This window comes from Solanum tuberosum, unplaced genomic scaffold, assembly GCF_000226075.1.
Source record: "Solanum tuberosum cultivar DM 1-3 516 R44 unplaced genomic scaffold, SolTub_3.0 scf00078, whole genome shotgun sequence".
Classification (NCBI taxonomy): Eukaryota; Viridiplantae; Streptophyta; class Magnoliopsida; order Solanales; family Solanaceae; genus Solanum; species Solanum tuberosum.
The window spans coordinates 301,955-307,471 of record NW_006239005.1 but is presented as its reverse complement, the minus strand read 5'-3'; positions in this window follow the sequence as shown (position 1 = coordinate 307,471).

The following is a 5,517-nucleotide window of genomic DNA, read 5'->3' as shown; positions in this document are numbered from 1 at the left end:
GGCCACCTAATTCATTTTGTGATGAGAGATATAGTCGTTTGAATTTGACCCAAAACTTAAAAGTTGATGGGTGACTTGTACGGACCCCTAAACGGACCGTACAAGCCACCATGGGCCGTCTGGGTGACCCCCACCTTGGCAGCCCTAGACGGTTGGCCACCATGCCCTAAACGGTTTGTACACCCCTAAAATGGACCGCTTAGGGTGTCATGAAGGGTCCATGGTCCATTTTGGGTTCGTGAACTTGCATGTTACCCCTTTTTAGCCCTATTCAAAGTCTAAGGTGTTACAGAACCCCTGAACATTTGAACTATGCGGATCGTGTCCCTTGGGAGTGCAATGCTCAGTCACCCCATCATCTCTTTTTGAATACGATATCTTAGCTCACGACCACGAAAGACAATTTCTTGCACCAAAAACTACATAATTAGAAGAGTTTTCTCCCTCAACAGGACCAAGAAATGACTGATTAGACTCATTTTATTTCGTTCTTTATTTGTGATGCATGAGACACACGTAACTGATCCTTATCTTGTCGAAATGATTATCTCAAGCACCCTCATGTGTCGATTACAAGGCAAAAAAAAAATGTTCTTAGTTTCTTTCTCTGTGTCACTTGATACGGCAAGTGAATTAATAAGGCTGAAAAGAATTGTTTAAAAATCTCTAGCAAGACTTTTTCAAGAAAAAATTGGCGTCTCCCTTAATTTGTTCTAGTACGCAAAATCACCTAAATTATGTGGGATATAAATCGAATATGCAAATAACTCCTAATATATCCTACGAACATGTTAGAACACTCAAAACTATGATCGTCTAAGCACATATTTAATCGTAGTCAACTTTTTGTTTTTATTTTAACTAGATTTTAACTTAAATATCTGAATCGCTTCTTATCTCATGGGACTTATTCAAACCATCTACCTAAGTCCTAAATCATCATTCGAACCTATTAGAACTTTCAAACCTCAATTCTTATCAATTTATCCAAAATGGTGACTTAATTCATTTATTAAGTTTTCAACTTCTCAATTTTTAATTTTTCTCTATTACGCATCTAATTGGCTTAGAATTTGTGTCATTTATCATCTTGAGTGATAAATAACCTTATAAATTCATAAAAAGTGTTATTTAGGTGAAAAAAGTCTTAAAATTTAAAATATATGTATTAATCAGTACATCAATAATGCTCTACGATATCGAAACAATGTTGCATCAGAAGAAAAAAAAAGGTGTAGCCTAGTTGAAATTCTTTTGTTTCAAAACTCATTTAAACCCTTCGAGTCCCAACTTGAACCCCTCAAACAAGTCTCTAATGATAAATATGACCTACACAAAGTTTCAAATTCTAAAATAATGCATTGAAACTTGATTTTTAAAGTTGAATTATTACATTTATCTTGTGGACAACTAACATTTATACTATTAAAGGTTGATATTATGTGATTATTGAGTCAAGTAAGAAAACGTTCTATTTAAGAAAAATTACAGAGATATATGGAAATAAACTCATATTTGCTATAATGAAAAATACTATTTCACTTTCAAAAATTAGCAACAAAAGCTTTACAAAATCTATACAACTTCAACGAATTTCACAAAATTAGGAATTTATAAGATTATCTTTTTTCTTATAAATTTAACAAATTGCGAATTTTGGAGATTTTCTTCTTTCCTTATTTTCTCTTTAGCATAAACCTTACATATAGTTATTCTCATCCTACCCCGTTTATCGTTGACATTACTTGCTACTTCCTTTTCACAGTCCATAGTGGTGGTTTTGTCACCGTCTGACATCATATACTAAAAAATTGACAAAATTCTCTTAAAAAATAAATAACTATGTTCATTGCTAGTTTTTTTCATCGAAATTATTTTTTCGCTGGAGTTTCCTCTTATATGGCTTCCTCAACTTCTTCTATCATTGTATTTCATATGTATGTGATACATGAGACATACAATACATACATATGAAATACAATGGCATACACAAGAGAAACAAGTGGCATACACACAAGGCTTAAGTCATAGGCGGCCTCTTAAAGTTGTCCGCATAGTTCACTTAGACACCTCAATCAGGACTTGTACCAATTGAACACTTAAATTGTTCAAAACATATACCCATTAAACACAAAATGCTTATGTGGCAAGAAAAGTGTAATTCACTGTCCTTGAGCGCGTGAATAAATCCCAATATTATTATTTTTAATTTTTTTAAATTAATTTTGTAATTTTTTGAAACCTGGATACATTAACTAAATAACTAAAGTTAATAATAATTTAGTTCAACAATAACTTCTTAATAAAAAAAGGAAAACAAACCCCATACCCCTTCAACAATCGTCTTCTTCAGAGCACTCGTCTTCTTCAGTCAATTTAGAAGATTTACACTTTGTTTTGGTTCCACATTTTTTTCTTCATTTTTTTGTTTAAAAGAGAAACTGGATTCTTACCGGCCAAATTCCTAAGCCACCATCCCCCGCCACACTTACCCATATACTCCTTCTTTCTTTCAAGCATTATTCCGCCATTCTCAATATCATCGTCATTATCTTGGAGTTGTAGAAGAGAATTTCATCAAAAATATAATAATCAAATTGTGTCAAAAATAATTCCGGTGAAACACCATTTTTCAGGCAAGACTAATACGAATCTAAAATTATTTTCTTAAAATTGTTAAAGAATTCAAGCCCTAAAGAACTCACAACGTAGAGGAATTAAAGAAATATGCAAATCTGAATTGACGTTTGAAAAAAAAAAGTGAGATTTATAGAAATGTCACAACAATGCTGATGGGTTTTAGAATAAAGGAGAGGGGGCAGGTGTATGGGTGGGGGAAAAAAATCCTTGTGTGAATTGAGAGAGAAAAAGTGGAATTACGATTATTATCGAAATGTTTGTGGTTTTAGCTGGCAGTAACTCTATGTGTATGGAGGTGATGTGGTTGGGTGAGTGCTATGGCAAAGAAGAAATGGAGAAGAAAGGTTCTTTTTCTTTTCTTTTCTTTTTGGGCAAAAAAAGTAGTTTTATTTTATTTTTCTTTCTAATTTATTTTTTTAATTGTTATTATGGGTCATGCCACATGTCTTTTTTTATTGGTTATTGTGCCACATCATCCGCGAGTGTATGTCACTCACTCTCTATTTTTAGTTGATTGTCAAAAAATGTTCAATAGGTATATATTTTAACTAATAAAGGTGTTCAATTGAAACTAGTCTTAGATAAGGTGTCTAACTGAATTATGCGGACAACTTTAAGGGGTGGGAGATGACTTAAGCCTACACATGACATATATTTGACGGCTTAAGTCATGCGGCCCCTTATAATTGTCCGCATAATTCACTTAGACACTTCAACTAAGGCTAGTACCTATTGAACACTTTTATCTATTTAAAACTTGTTCCTATTAGACATTTTTTGATAATAAGTAAAAAACAAAATAAAGTGTATGTAATACACTTGTTGTGATGTGGCAAAATGACAAATTAAAAGATAACATGTGGCGTTGAGCACAACAATTATAGAAAAAAAGAATTTTATGTTAAAAAAGAATGAAAATGATTTCAAATAAATTTTCCGTCCAACCCTACCCCAACCCCCTTTCTTATTCATCTTCTTCCTAGCAAGATTTTCTTTCTCAAAGGACAAAATTTAATTTCTTTGCTAATTGCTTATATAATTATTTTTATTCCTAATACGTGAGAGAGAGATATTCAAAGAGACTGATACAAGAGTGATGAAGAAAGAGAGTTTGTCAATCGTCTTGAAATTGATAACAACGAGAAATCAAGAGGACCTAAATTAATTTTATCGAATCAATCTGATATTATTTTTGATAAGTTTAGTGGATTTAAATTTTAATTTGAATTATAATATTTGTTCGAAGGTGACCGAGATGGACGTTGATCGTCTAACTTTTTTCGGCCTGATGTTCTTTTTTTTTTCCTCCAAATTCAATTAGTTGATTCAAATTTTATTTTTTAATAAATATTGAAAAGAAATAGAATAGAAAAAGAAAAAAAAATGAGTGCACTGGTCTTCATGAAGATGACGACTTAAAGTGGGTGGGGTGGGGGCTTTTTTTTTTTTTTTTAAGAATTAGTAGTAGTTTTAAAAATATTTTTTTTAATATTAATTATTTAAATGTCAAGTGGTAGTTAAAGAAGAAAAAGTATTAAGTTTTTTTTGAAAAAAATAAAAATAAAACATTATTTAAGATTTTTTTTCACACGCTCAGCGAAAGTGGCAAACATTTATTTTGCCACATCAACATTTAGTGTTTAATAGGTATATTTTTTGAACAATTTAGGTGTTCAATAGGTAATAGTCATAGTTGAGGTGTCTATGTGAAATATGCGGACAACTTTAAGGGGCTACAGATGACTTAAGCCTAACATACAATCACGATCCTATCAACAGAAATTACCATAACCATCACTTATTCCACCGTAACAAACGTAAAAATTATTTTCATACAAAAAAAAGAATGAAGAAAAGAGTTTCATTGAAGTATATTTATTCAAATTTTTTTCAAATTTATATTGTCAGAGCAAGAATACATATTGATGAGATAGAGAACATGTACAACGCGATTTTTTTATCATATTATTGGGATAAAAACAGCTATAGCTTGATTGTTTAGCCATCTTCTAAAGTAATTTTTAAAATTTGCTCCAGAAAATTTAAAGAAGTTTCAATGAAACAGAAGAGTCGACAAGCAAATGAAAGATTTTGTTGAATACAAAATATAAGAAAGCAATTTTAAATAAAGATAGCATCAAATCTAATACTTAGAGAATAAACTACTAAGAAGAAACAAATTTAATATAATGAATAGTGTGTACGTGTGTGCGTGTGTGCGTGAGAAAGAGAGAAACATAAAATCTTGTTCTTTGTCTAGTTGACTGTTCATAAAATCAAGAAAAACAATAAAAATCTTCAATAAAAATCAATATGTGGATCAATTGAACATAAAATCAGATTGAGGAATTGACACAGACATACAACTATTATATACAATTGGTAACATATAGTCCAATATTAATTAACAATTAATAGTCTAAAAAAACTTAGCACGTATTAGCCTAAAAGAAATAAAACCAACTTTTATAGTTTTTCTTTAATCATGTGCAACCAACCCGCATTAATTAAGGAGATGTGGGATTATTTTTTCTTCCTTGTTTTTAACTCCTATAATTAAGGAAGTTAGCTTTTCAATTTCTATAAATTCTCAAACTCAACTTTATTTAACCGTCTATTTAAAAAAATATTAACGCAATTTACAGAAATATAAAGATATATTTGATTGTAATTTTATGAATTAATTTTTTTTAGCAATCAACAATAATTAGTTTATTAAAAAACCGATTGACTACTTTTAAGAAGTGAAATATATATATTTATTTATATTAATTAACCCATTAAAAAAAGGTTACACCAAATTTTAAGGAATGAATTTTTTAAAAATCTTTAAATAACTTATTAAAAGATTGTGACTACTTTTAAGGTAAAAAAAAA